The sequence below is a fragment of the Papaver somniferum genome, chromosome 5 (assembly GCF_003573695.1).
Source record: "Papaver somniferum cultivar HN1 chromosome 5, ASM357369v1, whole genome shotgun sequence".
Classification (NCBI taxonomy): domain Eukaryota; kingdom Viridiplantae; phylum Streptophyta; class Magnoliopsida; order Ranunculales; family Papaveraceae; genus Papaver; species Papaver somniferum.
The window spans coordinates 146,774,246-146,793,068 of record NC_039362.1 but is presented as its reverse complement, the minus strand read 5'-3'; the positions used below and the strand labels follow the sequence as shown (position 1 = coordinate 146,793,068).

Here is an 18,823-nt window from a genome sequence, read left to right as displayed (position 1 = left end):
TGTGATCGAATTGACTTTGGAACGACCGTTGTCTTGGTTTGGCCGGAGTCCTACAGATTGATCTCTCGAACTTAAAGAACTCCCTTCTTGCAGTGCTTATGTGTGAGGTTAAGAATTTCGCTCGGTTCAAGGAGTATCCGCCGTACGGTCGTCTCCTCAATTCCATAAAAACCAGCAAATCATTTTTCCCCATCTACATAGATAAGTCAAGTGATATTAGTCAGATCCAGACGACTCAGATGAGTCAGGAAAAAAAAAGAAGGTGTAAAATTCCTCTTTATTCAACCTTTCACTTCAATATAGGAATTAGACTTTTACAGTTTTTCATTTTAAATTGGATGCTTACTGATTTGGCTGCATGGAGGTAAAAAATCCAAATTTAGACTCCCCCTTTATACAAGCATGGTTTATTTTAGATTATTTTAGGAAGAGTTAACTTGTAAGGCTGGTTGTTTATGTTTTTCCAGGTATTGCTACACTAAAAGATGATGTAAATACTAGTGTTTTGCAGTTGATTTTGATAAGATAGTTCTTACAGCCGTGTTTCACTTTAGTTGGGTGTCGCTTGAATTTTTTCCATATGTTGTCAAAATTGGTTATTTTGATTAGTTGTACATATTAAGTCTTTGTGTGGGTAAAATATTTACATCATAATTTTTTTTGCTCATGAAAATCTACAATCTGCGATCCTCTTCGATGTAATTCTCTGTTTTAGCCGAATGGGACACCATTTTTCTGTGTGAAGCGACTGATTTGAGAAAGAAAGAGAAATATCGGTATTTATATATTTATTTTTCTGGTAAATATGTATAGTATCAACTTTTTACAAAATCTGGCTAAGCAGCAGTGTAAAGGCTAAGTCTCCATCCATTTCAAATACAAATATGTTAAAATCAGTAAAAGATGTAACAAAACGTTTGAGGGTGCAGAAGAAATCAAAATTTGGCTTCTTAGCTTTTGAGTTGCACTTCAAGAATTTGAACCGCAACCGGACACTTGATAAAAGAATGGTTCAGGCGAATTTTGTGTTTTCTCATTAACCAAAACAGGATACATACCCTACACTTTATACACAACAGAAATAGAATGATACACATCTATACTAAATCCGTATGACACACAAGAGAGCCAACAGAAAGACGACACGAAGAGAGTACAGACTGTAACAGAAAACAACCTCTAATAACTTCTAACAAACATGAGTGAAATATGTAACACTGTCTACTAGCCTCCCTCAAGCTGACGAGGGGAAAGAACTCGAAGCTTGTGCTTGAGAAATTAAAATCTAGGAGTGGCAAGTCCTTCAGGCTGCAGAGTAGAAATGTAGATAACTTGAAGATGTTTAGACTGCACTAACTCCCTGACAAAGTGATTGTCAATAGCGAGGTGTTTCATGCGACTGTGAAAAACAGGGTTGGATGCTAGAGAAATAGCGCTTTTGTTATCACAATCAATTGAAGGAGGATCAGGTAGAAATATATGAAGATCCTTCAACACCTGACAAATCCATGATACTCCATCAACAATGGATGCAAAGATCAATATTCAGCCTCAGTACTTCATCTAGAAACTGTAGGTTGTTTCTTAGAAGACCATGAGATTGGTGAATCTCCAAAGAATATACAAAACCCACTAGTGGATCTTCTGTCATCGGGGTATCCAGCCCAATCAGCATCACTGTAACCCTGTAGAGACTACAATTCTTTACTGAAGTACAACCATGAGTGATAGTGCCTTTAATATATCTTAAAACCCTTTTAGCTGCAGTTAAATGAGTAATCGTGGGAGATTGCATAAACTGGAAAATATGATTGACCGCAAAACTTATTTCTGTCCTAGTCCATGTAAGATATTGCAGAGAACCTACTAGAGATCTATATTCAGTAGGATCATAAAGTAACTCTCCATCTGTAGCTGATAACTTGAAATTGGCTGGACAAGGTGAAGAACAAGGCTTGAGACCCATAAGATTAGTTCTCTGAAGTTGATCAAGAACATATTTAGATTGAGAGAGAAATATACTTTTTGAGTTCCTCTTGAATTCCAATCCCAAGTGAAATGTAGAGCTCCTAAGTCTTTGACATGAAACTGAATACTCAGATGTTGAATAATATCTTCACAATGAGCTGAATCTTTACCTGTGATGATTATATCATCAACATATAGACTAGGATAATTGTGAGCTTAGAGCCAAATTTATGAACAAATAAGGATGAATCTGCCACAAATGGTTTGAAATTCAAAGCCACAAGAACACCAACCAATTTTTCATACCAGACCTTAGGTGCCTGTTTGAGACCATATAAAGATTTGTTGAGTTTACACACATAATCTGGTTTGGATGGATCATCATAACATGGTGGTTGAATCATATAAAAAGTCTCCTTAAGGTCTCCATGAAGGAAGGCATTGCTCACATCAAGTTGTTTGATAGACCAGTCAAACTGAACTGTAAGTGACATGACAATTCTAATTGTTGTTGGCTTGACAACAGGACTGAAAGTGCCAGTATAATCAAGTCCTTCAAGTTGATGAAACCCACTAGCTACTAATCTAGCTTTAAATCTCTCAATTGTAGCATCAACATTATGTTTCACTTTAAAAACCCACTTACAACCTACAAGATTTTGAGATGGATGAGCTGGTACAAGAGTATAAGTGTTGGCATCTTTCACAGCTTTATGTTCTCTATCCATAGGACCATAGCATTTTTCCAAACTGGAATTTTGATAGATTGAGAAAAACATGTAGAAGTTGGTGGAGTAATATTACATAAAAGAGCAAATGGTAATGATAATGTTTTTTGAAGATGTTGTAGTAATGAGGTTCAAACTCTCGGACTTGTGAAGATTAAATTTAAAGATTTGATAAAATTATATATACAAAAATATTAATAATGGGTGCGAGAGGTAACCAAGACACTAGATTCCACTATTATGCAAACTTGAATGATAAATATTTTAAAACTCTATTCAATTCTTAAGTTCTCTTTTATCTTTAATTCACTATCAATCATACAGATTCTCAAACATTATTTGTAAACCTTAAGCATAGATTATCAAGAGATTAAACCAAGCATAACCTATCAAACTGAATAACAAATAATTAAGATAATCATTCAAATAATTTAAAACTCTGCAAAAGCAGCGATTAGGTGAATTATATAATTAAATGAAATAGTTACCCATTTACGTTGCATGAATAGCTTCCTCCGTTGCCTTGGTTACGAGGGAATTATCCGCTCATCATGTTGGAAAACCTCTCAAAATATTTCATTGATGCTCAAAAATGGTTTACAAATGATGAGAATATGAGAAATACAATAAAACCGGGTTTGTAACAATTATATTTGTTACAAACCAGAGAACTACGACCCTCAGTGACAAAATAAGACTGCTGCAGCTGTGTCACAAACGTTGTAGCAAATAAGTATGCCTGATGTACGACCCACAGGTGTGAGTCGTTATTACTGTAGAAAAACGACTGCTGGTGCAGGTCCGTTCTTCGTGTTCTTCATGTTCTTCAGCAGCAGCAGCAGCAGAAACCGAGTTTGGGAAAACTCGAATTTCTTCTTCTCTGGCTCTCCTCAGCCCCCCAGACTCTCGACACCCTTTCTACTCAACCCCAGCAACCTATTTATAGCCAACAGACCCATCGAATCTCGCTCATTCACTCCATATAATTCTCTTTAACTCGGTAGTAAAGAAAATATTTCTGGGAATATTTTCTTTCCTGTTTCATCTTCTCACGCGTTTTCAAGCCTCCAAATTACCATATTTAACTCCTTCACGCTCCAACAGGCTGTGAGGGTCTTCCATGCACGCACAAAACACATTGAATCTTCTCCAAATCACGTGAAACCCGTGATATACACGAACTGTCCTGTTTTCAACCCGTGAATTGTTTAGCTGATTCTAGCCAATTCTGGTCGAACCAAAAGCCCACAGTGTGTTTAATAGGCCATATCACAACTATCTACCAAAAATCAGCCATTGAATCTTCCTAGAACACGTTCAACAATTCGATCAAAAATCTGCAGAAGTGTTCTCCATTTTCCGGCCAAAAACAAAATTCAAATGGAGAAGATGGCCTCCCCCTAATCCTGTACTGGGGTGCGAATAGCAGATGCCTTTTGGGGTGACCCGGGGTGCCCCTTAGTAATTGAGGTGCCCCTTAGTAATTGAGGTGCCCCTTATCCAACGGTGAGAGTCCGAATAACACGTGTCCCCCGGGGCTTTTACCAACTTTTCGAGCCGAATTTTCCAAAAAATGTTTATTTTCCAAAGGTGCCTACAAACACATAAAACACCAAAATTAGTACAAACTCGAGTGCCAACAATATATAGTATTGAGATCAAATTAAACACAAAAATGTGTCTATAAAATACCCTCAAACTTATTATTTGCTAGTCCTCGAGCAAAATTTATTTTTGAAAAGATAAAAAGACTACACTTAGCACGTGCAGCAGGCCGTTAAACCGCTAGGTGGCCCTAGCGGCGGAGTGTTGTCTCCGGAGGGTTTACCAGAGGTGTACCCACAAAACCTTTACTCCTAATTGGTCACAAGTATCCAAAGAGCTATGAGGACATACATATTCTCAACCTATCTCCAAGTAAGTAGAATGCCAGAGAAATTAAAGGTGTCAGCTCTAAAGCTGACTGAAGAAAAGGGGAGTCACATCCACACCACTGCTAGATAAAGAGATATCCGCTACACAGCTAGATAAACATTGTAAGATGCGTCCGCTGCTTTACAGCTGGATAAGATTAGGAGAGAGATAAAAATGAGAGGGACATCTGCTACACAGCTGGACTAATTACGTGTGATGAGTTAAACCAGTGCTAGAAAGATTTTGTGCCAGATTGAAAGCAGACTAACAAAGCAACCAAAATGCATCTTTCTTCGACTCTCTCACAGTGCTCAGTAGAAACAACGTCTTCTTTGGTCTTCAACTGTTGATGATAAACTCTCGAACCTCATAGAACCTTGACAATTAACTCTTCTCTTCGATTTCTTGCTTGACTTATAAATTTCTTCTTCCCTATGGCCTTATTGAACAAAAAGAACGTAATGATGTTTCATTTTTTTTTTCATTTTTCATTTTTCATTTTTCATTTTTTTTTTTTTTTTGAAAACAAAAAATTACAAGACAAAAATTTACATGGCCATGAGAGAAGGACTTTCAAAACTTGGATCTTCGCAACTTGTGATGTCTTTGTATCATGGATTCTAACAACTTATATCATTTGCTCTTATAACTTCAACTTTGATTTTTGAATTATTCTCTTCTATTGTTGCTTCTAAACCTAAAAGTCTTCACTTTCTTCATAGATTTTGATGTCGCTCTGCTTGTTGATGATGATAAGTTTCTACTGAGAGAGAGTCGCAATCCAGTAACTAAGACTACATTGTGAGGTTGCTTTGTCTTTCTGGCATTTCCCTGACCTACTTTCCTTCCATCATGTATGGTTAGGTCCATCACGGTTACCCTCTAAAAGGAACAAGTTCTCTCCTGAATTTCAAGGATCTCAATGTCTTTTTCTCTAATGTCTCAATAAGTTGTTATCCCTAGCATTCCAATTTCTATCTTTTCGGTGAGAAACAATATGTAAACTTAGCTAACCGGATACCATGTGATGCTAGAAGTTTCAAAAATGCAACTAAAAAGTTTCTCCCATACCCCCAAACTTAAATCTAACATTGTCCTCAATGTTCTAAAGATAAAATTAAAAGCATATGAACAAGGAGAAACTGTTACCATTTGAAGCAAAAGGGTTAAGGAAAGATATTACCATGTTGCATGAGATTGGGTTACCTCCCAAGAAGTGCTAAGTTTAAAGTCTTCAGCCAGACATCGGAAGGAATTAGTCACCTCATAGAATATAGAAGTAGCCGGAATAATTATGGGTCATCTGGATCAAAAAGTGCTAACCACAAGAAGAGGAAACTGCAACAGACCAAGAAGATACCGAACATACCCTTATTTAACTTTTTGTTTAAGACAACTATCTCTAGTTGTGGCTCAGGTTCAGGCTCTATAAAAGGGTCTAAATAAAATGCTTTCATAGGCTGGACTTCCTCAAAAGAAGGATTCTTAAGATCAGGTTGTAGAGTCTGGAAATACTCAAGTAGGAACTTAGAAGCACATAACAATAACCTGAACAACTGCGGATCCTTAAAGTCAATTAGACTTGACTCACAAAACTGACCACAATGAAAGAGTTGGTCTTCCTTAAGAAAATGTGTCGACCCTATTCTCCTAAAGTAATTAGGTTTAGTCTCAAAACTTAATAACCGACACATCTTAAAATCAAATGTTCCCACAATTGGAAGAAAATTTGTTGGTGGGAAAACAAAGTCAATCTTGGTATCATAGCTTGGGTCAACCACATCAACCAGAGGATGGGTTTCTAACAACTGAGCTTCTCTTTGGACATCATTAGGTTCAGGAAAAAGTATACGAAGATAATCTTGTAAGATGGTTGAGGCACAAATGTCAAGTCCTACACGAGGGAACTTTTTAAGAGTTAAAGCGCACGGAGAATGATAATCACCCCCAAACTTAGAGTTTTCTGTGTCTCTAGAAAGACTAGTCACAACTTCCCTATTTTCTAGGTCATCGGATTCCCGAAAATGGTCAATTGATTCTTCTAAGTCGGGTTCATCCTCACTCATCTCTACGGGTATATCTTCTTCATCTAATACTATTGTTTCTAAGTCGCTAGACTCTAAAACATCATTTTCGGAATAAACCCGTTCCTCTAAACCACTATCGGCTTCGTAATCAAAAGGAAAAACTACATCATCTAAAACGGTGGTATCCCTAATCAAATCCTCGTCCTATTGAATAGGTGAATAATCATAAAAATTATTTGGATTTGAACTAGAAATAATATAATCATTATAAAGCTCAATAATAGATTCCTGATTACTATGCCTACATATTTCAGATTCTTCATTACTACTATCCTCATCATCATAATAGTACAAAGATGATTGAACCTTATCTAAATAAGTAGTGTCTTTTATTCTAGCCTCGTCCTCTAAATTAGGCAAATATTCACTATTGATATCAAGGGTAGAATTAGAAACCCTATTTTGGAAATTTAGATTATTTCGAGCAGCATTAGCCAACTGTTCATTTTCTGCCTCTAGACGTGCCTGAATTTCACTGAGCATAACACTTATACGTTTACCACTCTCGTTTATCATCTCAGAATATCGTGTACACTCTTCTTTTGAACTATTCATTGCAACTAAACGTTTATACGTCCTTTCAATCCATTGTTGGGTCTCTTATAGAGATGGAACAGGTCCAGAAATATCATAATCAAGACTAGTTTCCAAAAACGAGTAACCAGTACTACAGTGTTCCTGATTTTCTTGCTCGTAAGACCAATTCGCATGTGGATAGTAATTGGGCTCACTATGGTATGAACCATAACCTTGAAAAGGTTGGCGTTCCCAACTACTATTCCCACCATGGTCATAAAAATGATGATGTCCATATTTAAATTTAGATCGATACTCATTGTATTGGCTTCTGTCATACCAGTTCGACATTCTTAATTGCAAGGGAATTCTACACAATCACAAACAAGGCTGACCCGACCAAATCAAACCTACTGATTTCTAGCAAACAAAAAGCATGATGGCTCCACTTAGATTGTTTCTAGACCAGCTTTTAATCCTTCGAAAGGGAATTCGTTACAATTTAAGCAAACCCCTCTGGAATCAGTCCGAGTCAAAGTAAGTTGAATTGAGGCGAGGGAAGCTCAGTAGAGCTTTGATACCCAAGGCCTCACCGCTATCACAAGGCGGCGCAGTCACGCATTCAACTCACAGAAACCATCATGAAATTCGAAGTATGCTAAAAGAGTAACCAATATTTTTCGAACGACTTTCCTACTAAGCTCGTTACCCTATCGATCTCGTTCTAATCAAATTTTAAGTTTGGGTTCGCGTTAGGTTTCGTTTACCTAAGGCGGGCAAGAAGGGAACGGTGATGAAATCCGAACCCTTATCTTATATGGCCAGTTCTTGCCCTTTACTAGGAAATTAAAGCAGCCGGTTCAGTCCTCAACATATAATCACCTTAAGGCAGATAGTAAACCCGCTGACAGGAAATTCGCGGGTGTTTAGAAGTTTACCTCCCGTACCAGACGGGCGAAGAACCGCTGTAGTCGACTCGGGCCACTGACTCCGGTGTCAGTGTACGAACCCGAAGGGCCGAGACGATATTGTAATCGTCGTCCTTACCTGTAAACAGTTTATATTTAATTTTTTTTTATATAACCCTTCCGTAGGGTTTAAAATTAAAATAAATTGTCCAAAGTCCAGTCCAATGAAAAGAAATACAAAAAAAAAATAACAATAATAATTACAAAAAAAAAAAAATGGAAAGTCTCTTAAAAATAATAAATAAATAATTCTCTCTTTTTTTTTTTCTTTTTTTTGCTTTGTCTTTTTTCCTTCTCTTTTAGCTTTAAGCTTTGATTCCAAGGTCTTTAGTATCCAACTTCAAACCTGTAATACAAAGACACAACCAAAGAGACGTAAAAAGAACAAATGGAATAATAAAAAATAATAAAAACCTAAAAATTCTACCTAAGCACAAATCCGCGTCGGCGGCGCCAAAATGATAATGTTTTTTGAAGATGTTGTAGTAATGAGGTTCAAACTCTCAGACTTGTGAATATTAAATTTAAAGATTTGATAAAATTATATATACAAAAATATTAACAATGGGTGCGAGAGGTAACCAAGACACTAGATTCCACTATTATGCAAAATTGAATGATAAGTATTTCAAAACTCTATTCAATTCTTAAGTCCTCTTTTATCTTTAATTCACTATCAATCATACAGATTCTCAAACATTATTTGTAAACCTTAAGCATAGATTGTCAAGAGATTAAACCAAGCATAACCTAACAAACTGAATAACAAATAATTAAGACAATCATTCAAATAATTCTGCAAAAGCAGCGATTAGGTGAATTATATAATTAAATGAAATAGTTACCCATTTATGTTGCGTGAATAGCTTCCTCCATTGCCTTGGTTACGAGGAAATTATCCGCTCATCATGTTGGAAAACCTCTCAAAATATTTCATTGATGCTCAAAAATGGTTTACAAATGATGAGAATATGAGAAATACAATAAAACCGGGTTTGTAACAATTATATTTGTTACAAACCAGAGAACTACGACCCTCAGTGACAAAATAAGACTGCTGCAGCTGTGTCGCAAACGCTGTAGCAAATAAGTCTTCCTGATGTACGACCCACAGGTGTGAGTCGTTATTACTGTAGAAAAACGACTGCTGGTGCAGGTCCGTTCTTCGTGTTCTTCATGTTCTTCAGCAGCAGCAGCAGCAGAAACCGAGTTTGGGAAAACTCGAATTTCTTCTTCTCTGGCTCTCCTCAGCCCCCCAGACTCTCGACACCCTTGCTACTCAGCCCCAGCAACCTATTTATAGCCAACAGACCCATCGAATCTCGCTCATTCACTCCATATAATTCTCTTTAACTCGGCAGTAAAGAAAATATTTCTGGGAATATTTTCTTTCCTGTTTCATCTTCTCACGCGTTTTCAAGCCTCCAAATTACCATATTTAACTCCTTCACGCTCCAACAGGCTGTGAGGGTCTTCCATGCACGCACAAAACACGTTGAATCTTCTCCAAATCACGTGAAACCCGTGATATACACGAACTGCCCTGTTTTCAACCCGTGAATTGTTTAGATGATTCTAGCCAATTCTGGTCGAACCAAAAGCCCACAGTGTGTTTAATAGGCCATATCACAACTTTCTACCAAAAAATCAGCCATTGAATCTTCCTAGAACACGTTCAACAATTCGATCAAAAATCTGCAGAAGTGTTCTCCATTTTCCCGCCAAAAACAAAATTCAAATGGAGAAGATGGCCTCCCCCTAATACTGTACTAGGGTGCTAATAGCAGATGCCTTTTGGGGTGACCCGGGGTGCCCCTTAGTAATTGAGGTGCCCCTTATCCAACGGTGAGAGTCCGAATAACACGTGTCCTCCGGGGCTTTTACCAACTTTTCGAGCCGAATTTTCCAAAAAATGTTTATTTTCCAAAGGTGCCTACAAACACATAAAACACCAAAATTAGTACAAACTCGAGTGCCAACAATATATAGTATTGAGATCAAATTAAACACAAAAATGAAATAGATTTGGTAGGCAGTCTGTTAATGATGTAATTGGCTTTGCTTAAAGCTTCAAACCAGAAAGACAATGAGAGAGATGCTTCAATAAGAAAGGTTCTGGTGATATCCAATAAATGCATATGTTTGGATTTCAGCAACATCATTTTGTTCTGGTGTATGGGGGTATGTTATTTCAGGAAAAATACAAAAAGAAGATAGAAAGGATCCTAATTCATGATTGATGAATTCACCTCCTCCATCAATCCTGATGGTCTTAATTTTACATGACAGTATATTTTCAGCATAGTTTTTGAAATTGAGGAGTATCTATTTAAAGTCAGATTTGAGAGTGAGAGGAAAGACCCAACAAAATTTTGAAAAGTCATCAATAATGTTCACACGGAACCTAAAACCAGTTACGGAAAGAACTGGAGAAGGACCCCTGAACATACATATGAAACAATTGTAAAGGAAAAGTGGATACAAAAGTAGATATACTAAATGGTGCCTAACTGATATGCAGTGCAGAGTAATGGTTTAGGCATGACATTATTAAACTTTATGGATTTACATACTCTACTTAAAGTCTCAAAAGAAGGATGAGATAGTATTTTATGCCAGACTGCAGTAGAAGCTTGAGAGCAGGATAAAGTTGGCAGGAATATAAAAGAAAGTTGAAGTGCTTGGGAATGGATAAAGTCCATTGTCACTGGGTCCCTGGAAAAGAATTCTCCCTGAATTGAGATCCTTGACACAAAAATGAGTGAATGTAAAGGTTAGTGAACAATTATTTTCCTGAGAAAATTTATGGACAAATATTAGGTTGTGTGAGACTTTAGGTACATGTAGAATATCATGAAGATAGAAAGTTTGATTTTCATGAAAGATAGTAGATGAACCATGACCAAGAATAGGCATACCTTCACCTCCTGCAGTAGCAACATTGTCATCACTAGTAAAAGGAGTTGAAGTAGAAGCATCAAAATTGGTGACATCAGAAGTAAGATGTTGATTGGCACCAGAATCCATGTAGCAAGGATTTTCACCAAATATATTTGCAAATGCAAGCATAACTTGAATATTTCTGGGAGGTTCTCTACCTTGATAAGAACAGTTCATACGATTCCAACATTCATCTGCATAGTGACCATATTTGTGGAAAATCTGACATGGAGGTCTATCATCAGAAAACAAATGTGCAAGAGGTCTAGTAGATGTAGGAAAAGAAGAAGCACCCGATGAATTACCAAAACCTCTACCAGAATACATTGAACCTCTACCAGATGGTGAAAATTGTGTAGATCCTCTACCAGAAGAAGAATAGTTGAAAGATCCTCTTCCTCCGGTATAAAAACCTCTACCAGATTGAAAGTTACCAGAATGAAAATTACCACCAAAACGTTCACCTCTAGGAGAAATACCTCTACCACCACCTCAATTAAATGATCTAAAATTATTGTGTTGAGCAGCAAAAGCACGATTACTGGATTCAGTAAGAAGAGATTGAGTTAGTTCCTTAACAACAGTTTCTTCACTAAGAAACAAATTATGCAATTCAATACTAGACACTGGTGGATTCCTATTTCTCATAGACGTATCAAAAGGAATGTAATCAGAGTTTAACGCATACAAGGTAACAACAACAAGTTCATTATCTGATATAATTTCGCAGGCTGCAGCTAATTAAAGAAGGAACAGATTTACCACCTTGTTTGATTGAAAAAAGTTTGATTCGCAATTGAATCGAATGAGTGGATGAAGCTCGAGCAAATCTATTGTTGATACTAGTCCTGTGACGGACCGGAAAAGTACGCTTTTGGCGCGTTGTCCCGTAGGCCGTAATCTCCCCGATGCGCCATGATGATGCTACGATCTGGGCCTTAAATCTAGGAAAATGCACGTTCATTCGCCTTTGCAAGCATGCTCGTGGAGCATGATGCAGCTAATTTAGCTTCCACACCACTCCAACTCACCCTTGATCCACAAAGGGTTTATTAAGAAAATAAAGACTTTCCTAAAACGACAAAAACGGCCTTTTGAGGCCCTAAACGATGGAATTTGGCTAAATTCTGGTGACCATGTAGATCTATAGATCAACATGTCTTGGTATTAGGGTTGTTTCCCATCAAAATGGACTCCTCTTGAGCTAAATTACGACACTCGGGTTTTTAGCGTATGTCGAATGCCTTGATAGGAAGTATGAGCATCCAGTGAATGGAATGCAACTTGCCTCATCAAGTTTTGGCACAATCATCTCTTGCGTCAAGCTACCGAGCCAGATGATATGAGAGGCCAGAATGTCGCAATCATCTCCCAATTAGATGATATGAGCGACAAAGTGCTGGACCGGCAATACTGCAACTCATTGTGGCTGCCTACGTACCCTTCCCTACTCTAAAAGGATCAAGCATAGACCGTAGTTCATCCTGGAAGGACAGAAACTTAAACCAACTCGTTTGCGATGCCATGGCCAAGCAATAAAGGTAATGGTCTAGTCCGTATAGGCCGTTCCGTCAAAATGCATCCAAGTATTGCATGTTTGGTCCGGAATATGGCATAACGATGCCTAAGCATAAAATGCCCTCTTCGCGAGGCTACACAACTATAAATGAGCCTTAGGAATCATTTATACTCTTCCAGCTAAGCTATGAAGCTTACTTGGTGCATAGTCCGCATATGCACCATCAAGCAACTACCCCTCCATATATATGTTAATTTGACATTTTTACAACTCAAATTGGGGGAGAAAAATCATTCATCAACTCCCCAGGCCATGATGGTTGCACCTTACCATTCTGGCCGACTGCGATGTACGACCGTAATGGTTGTACATTCAATTCTGGCTCACAGTCCAGTTCTAATGTTCGGCCATGACGGCTGAACACTTCCTGAGCCAGGTCCCGTGAAGGGCCGTGATGGTTGTACTTCCGACTTTAGCCCATAGGCCATTCCAATGTCCAGCCGTGATGGATGCACATCTCTAAGGCTATCTCACTTGGTGCATGGTCCGTATATGCACCTTCAACCAAGTACCCCTCCCTATATATGTCTTAATGGAATTTCTATAAGTATGGAAAGGGGAGCATATTGACATGCTTGCTTCACTATTCATGGTCGTTGCCATGAATTTCTGAATGACCAGCCAGGATGGCTGCTCACTGTCAATGTCATCTCCGATGTCCATCCATGTTGGTTGTCCACTGCCAACCCGATGTCCATCCATGTTGGTTGTCCGCTGCCAACCCGGTATCCAGCCATGTTGTCTGGGCTGTCCGTTGCCAACCCGATGCTCAGCCGTGTTGGTTGTACATTGTCAACGCATTGGCCAAGGGCCAATGTTCTTTTCCCTACGCAACCGAAGCTTTGGATGAAGCTTCATCTCAGGCCACGGCGCATCTTTTAGCATGCGTCATGCTAAAAACAAAGGGTGTTACAAGTCCAAAAATCAAAAGATGTATTAGATTTGGTAAAGTAAGAGATTACCGATTCAGAGAGAGTTGATTGAATCCACATGATGATAGTAACATCTTCATCAATCCAATCCAATCCAATCAGTATAGAGAGGATTCTCGGTATCATTAGCTTGCTTCCGAACACTTGTGTATTGAACTAGACAAGGATATGATCCATCCAGAAATTTCATCAACTTGTACTTACGAATTACAGGAATCATCAATGATTTCCAAGTAATGAAATTATCTTCCGATAATTTCAGAGAAACAAAATTTGAAAAATGATGAATAGGAATTTTAGCAATAGAATTTGAAGTTGGATTTTCCTTTATTGATGATGAAGATGCAGGAAGTTCTTGTATCATAATTTTTTTTTCTAAGGTTTAGGATCAGATTGCTCTGATACCATAGAAGAATGGTTCAGGCGAAATGTGTGTTTTCTCATTAACCAAAACAGGATATAAACTTTACACTTTATACACAACAGAAAGAGAACGATACGCAGCTGTACTTAACCCATATGACACACAGGAGAGCTAATAGAAAGACGACACGAAGAGAGTACAAACTGTAACAGAAAACGACCTCTAACAACTTCTAACAAACATGAGTAAAATCTGTAACACTGTCTACTACTTGATACTCACCAGCTTGGACTTATCTGCGGTACCTATAACGTTTAAAGTTGACGTAGACGTGTAAGATTCCTCTATCGAAAGTACACTTCAAACCTTTTTTGTGAGAATACTCCCACTCTTTATTAACAATCTTGAATGCCTGCATTATTGACAAAAACAAATTAGTGATCCAATCCTGGAGGTAGAAAGTTTCTTTTAAAATCAGTAACAGCAAGCACAGTGATGAAAACTTACTATATCCTCGTATGGGGGTCCTGCATGGAACCTTATAAGGCATGTCTCACCATTGCTACCTTCCACCTCTTCTATGGTGTAAGTAGGAGCCTTTGATTTGTCTACAAGGTCTGGGTAAAATATGTTAAACTTATAACCTTGCACAGTCTTGGGAGGCGGATTGTCATGATCATAGTGGGTTTGGTTGTACTTATTCCACTCATACTCGGTATGAACACGGTTGAAGTATTTTGGTTTTCTGGGACGGTACTTGTCATGCCACCAATAAACTTGTGCATCTAGGTTTACTTCGGCCCCAGAACCAAATACCGCATCTCCTTCCACAACATCTCCCATTTCTTTACTGGCCTTTAATTCCCAGTTATCATGCAAAGCCTGACGTTTACATTCCTGTTTCATTGAAACAAAAGGCATTAAGACATAGAACCTAAAAAGAAAAACAATTGAATACTTGATAGAAGAATGAAATAGGAACTTATTAAAGGTCAAACAAAGAGAAATCATGTTTTATTGAACTAAATCATAGATGCAGTTTACTTGTTGGTTCCTACAGAGAGATGCCCCAGCGTAAAAAAGTATAGCAACCAGATAGTTTACCAGTTCATTTATATCGTCGTCAGGGTCAATTGCTTCTTGGATTTCATCATCATGCAGAAGTTCTGGAGAAAATGATCCAGCTTCTTCTTCTTCCTCACTAACCATCTCCTCTGTTTTTAAAAGATGAATGTTAGCTGCCACAAGCTACATATCATATGGCAAACTAGCATGTGATCGTAAAATGAGATTAATGTTACTTACCTTCCACATCATGCATAATATCCTCGTCAACTTGCGGCTTCAAATCATCACGCTCATCTTCCGAAATATTTTCACTCTTCACAGGGTTTTGTAGGCATCCTAGATGCTTACACAACAGATTGGTGTGAATTTCTTTCAGACAAGCCTGTGAGATTTGCACAACTCAACTATAAGTTTCAATTCAGAACCAAAGAATATGCAACCTAAGACACTTTAGTAGACTCTTACCTTGGCCTTGAATATATGAAGTCGTTTCACAACAGCCTCCCAGTATTCAACTACCTTAGCAGTGCCAGAACGCATCTGTGACTCAATCTGCGTCTGTAACACTTCTAATTCACTAGAAGTTTTCCCATGCAGTAGTTTTTTCACATCTTCTTCAATGCTTGAGTGTAATCCCCTTTCTTCAGCAAGCAACTCAGCAGGTGGTTGCTCTCCACGTACCCTAGCTCGATCAAGAGCATCCCTCTTCCGAGCTTCTGCTAGCTCCCAATCACAGACCACAAGTAATGCCTGTCAAAGAACAAAGAATGTCACTTCAGGACCAATGAGTGAGGATGAAACAAGCTCTACAGACACTGACATATATCATTAGGTGGACGGTTAGGGAAAAGTTACTGGTGCAGCAATACCAACGGCTGGTAGCAAAACACAAATAACACCTTGTTACATATAACATACATCCACCAGACTGCTTTAATTTCATGACACATCTATCAGTTAATAGACAATAATCCAGAAGAATTTCCAGTGGAAAACCATTAATTATAGAAAGAGGGTCCAGCACAGGACCAGCAGGGAAGACAAGGGGTAATACCTCCCAATATCTTTTATGGCTAGGTGTTGCCCTATCCAAATCCAGATGCATTTTTATGTCATCACGAAGCTCTTCCGTATCTTTCACCGTCAAACCCTGTAATGTGAAATCCAAGATGTTAAAATCCACGTTACAGAGCATCTCTGTAGAACAAATGAGGTACTTTCACTTGGCATTAAAAGTAGAGATAAAATTTAGTAAACAAAATATGGGATAGGCTTGTTAGACAAAGTACGTAGTGGAGCATGTACTTTGTGATATGATAACTCCAACGTTCTTTGCAATTTTAAAAATAATAATGAAGAGACACGCCGAGTAACACTGGCCAAGACTTCTATGAATATGCTATTATTAATACATAACAAACACAAAACAGTTCGCTTGAGCAGAAGGCGGTGATACAAAACATCAGTTTTGTATATGTTATCAAGCAGACTCACTGATCTGGTTTTGGGCAGTGCATCTGAAGAGTTAAGACCAACTGATAGAAAATCAAGCTTCCTTCATTCAGGAATCATGAAGGAAGTGTGTGTTTTCCACAATGTAATGCCTGACATGGTATCTGAAACAAAAATAACCTGCTATTTAAAGTAAATTTCTATCTACCAAACCAATATCAGTAAATTCACGAAAACAAGAAACACTTACCTGGAAAACCATGTATGGTTCATCCAGTTCATCAATCTCGAAGTCAAAACCATCTGAATCATCAAGATGCTTGGAGAGTATATCAATAGGCTTAATCCGCCCTTCGCGCAATCGAATTCCTGACCTGATTTTGCTTTGATTAAAATGAAACTGTGGATGGAATATTTTAGAAGCAAAACATGAAGCATCATGAATCAAAAGAAGATGAGTGGTGGTGTCACTCCAAATAACGCATCAAAGTATAAAAACAAACAGCACGCTTTACGATACAAAGATGCAAAAGGTGAAATTCTTAAGTACTCAATACCTCTTTTTCCTTTTTCACCAAGTCCTGGAATTCAGATCTGGAACGTTCTCTAGCCAACATTACCTGCATGATGAGGAACTTTTAAGTAAAATCTGAACCATATGTTCATCTAAGTCACATGGAAAACTGTGAAAAGAAGGTATTGTCTACTTCAAGGAAACTACGCTGTCATTTATATGTTTTCTTACAACAGCAACAAAAAACAACAAACTAGTAATAAAATAGAATAAACTCTTACCATTTCTTGTTCATGTTGAGCCCTTTCAATAGCCCTTTCCTCCCTTCTTTTCTTTGCTTTCTCAATCTCCGCCTGCATAATGAAATTGAGCATAAGAACAGTAGATTATAAAAACAGAAAACAAACTGTTATATTTTCACAACATTTGATATCAAGTAGTTGGGTTCCAGGGCATGCGTATCACAAGTTTAATTAAAGTATCAATTTGAAGAACAACAACTGGCTAAGAACATAGAGTGACAACATAACAAATACAGTCTCCAATCAATCTTATAGATAGAAATTTTAAAAATTACTAACGAAGAAATCGGCAAGAAACATACCATCCTTTCTTTGATTCTCCTCTTTTCAGATTTAACAGAAATTTCATCAATAGATTCACCTTTAGAAATATGTTTTTCTATCTTCTTTTTCCACACAAACCTGCAACGCAATAATGCAAATTCAATAACCAAACTAACAACAACAGCAGACATAACTAAGTTTTCCCCATTGATCCACTATCACACTTTTTACTCTGTCCAATCATCCAACATTCGCAAAAAATCTGAAATTGACTACACCTTGATTCAAATATGCAGTTTACCCTAACTAAGTTAAGACATAACTAAGTTTCCCCTTGATTCAAATATGCGTATCCAGTCATCCAAAATTCACCAAACAACACTTATACGCGTATGAAAATCTGAAACCAAAGTACTAACTAGAAATCATGCCTTAACCAAATAACCACAGAAAACAAAAGAAACTAGGTTTTGAAATTTAGTCAAGTTCTGTTCATCTTAGGGTTTCTAAGTTCAATTCCATCAAACAACATACTCCAAACACAAAAACAAACATATAATTATACTCACTTTTCATTTAGGTTGGAATCGCCAAAAGGATTCGACTCATTTGCATAACCTGAAACAGTTGTCATCTTCAATTTCTTTGCAACTTTTAGTGCCTACAGAGATTCAAAGGAGATTTCAGTTTAGAACATACAAGAATCAATAAGCAAAAAAAAAAAACAACCTAGAAATGGATATTACCAACCTACTTTTCTCTGAGCTTTTTTAGCTAAATAATCATTGATTCCTGATCAGTGATCTGTTTAGACGAATTCCTCTTCCTGTTTATTCGATCATCGTCCCTAACCCTAATGAATCCCTTCCCCATTGAGGAGCAAAGGAAAAAGAAAAAAAAAAAAACGAAAAAAAAAAAGAGAAAGAGAAGCAGAAAAAGATTTGTGAGAGTAATTACAAGTCCCGACTCCCGATTTAAAGTTGAAGAACAGTCCCCGTTTTGGCGCGTGACATCATGGCAGGTAAGTTATAAGAGAAAAAGTTATGTGAATGCCTAGGGCGTACCAGTACAAGGTTGAGTTGAAGAAGTGTGGCCGCCCATTCATGATTATATTTAATTTAACAAAACTAGGGACAAAACTCATAGGTGAACAAACTAGTGATAAGAAAAAACCGGTCATATTATTTCTACCAAATAAAATCCTTTTCAAATAAAATTGGGACAAAA

At 37.6% G+C, this 18,823-nt stretch overlaps 1 pseudogene; it reads right to left on the bottom strand.

The window, feature by feature from the left end:
• Positions 1-14,050: 14,050 nt before the first annotated feature.
• On the bottom strand, positions 14,051-18,494 carry LOC113283111 (annotated as a pseudogene).
• Between the last annotated feature and the right edge of the window lie 329 nt (positions 18,495-18,823).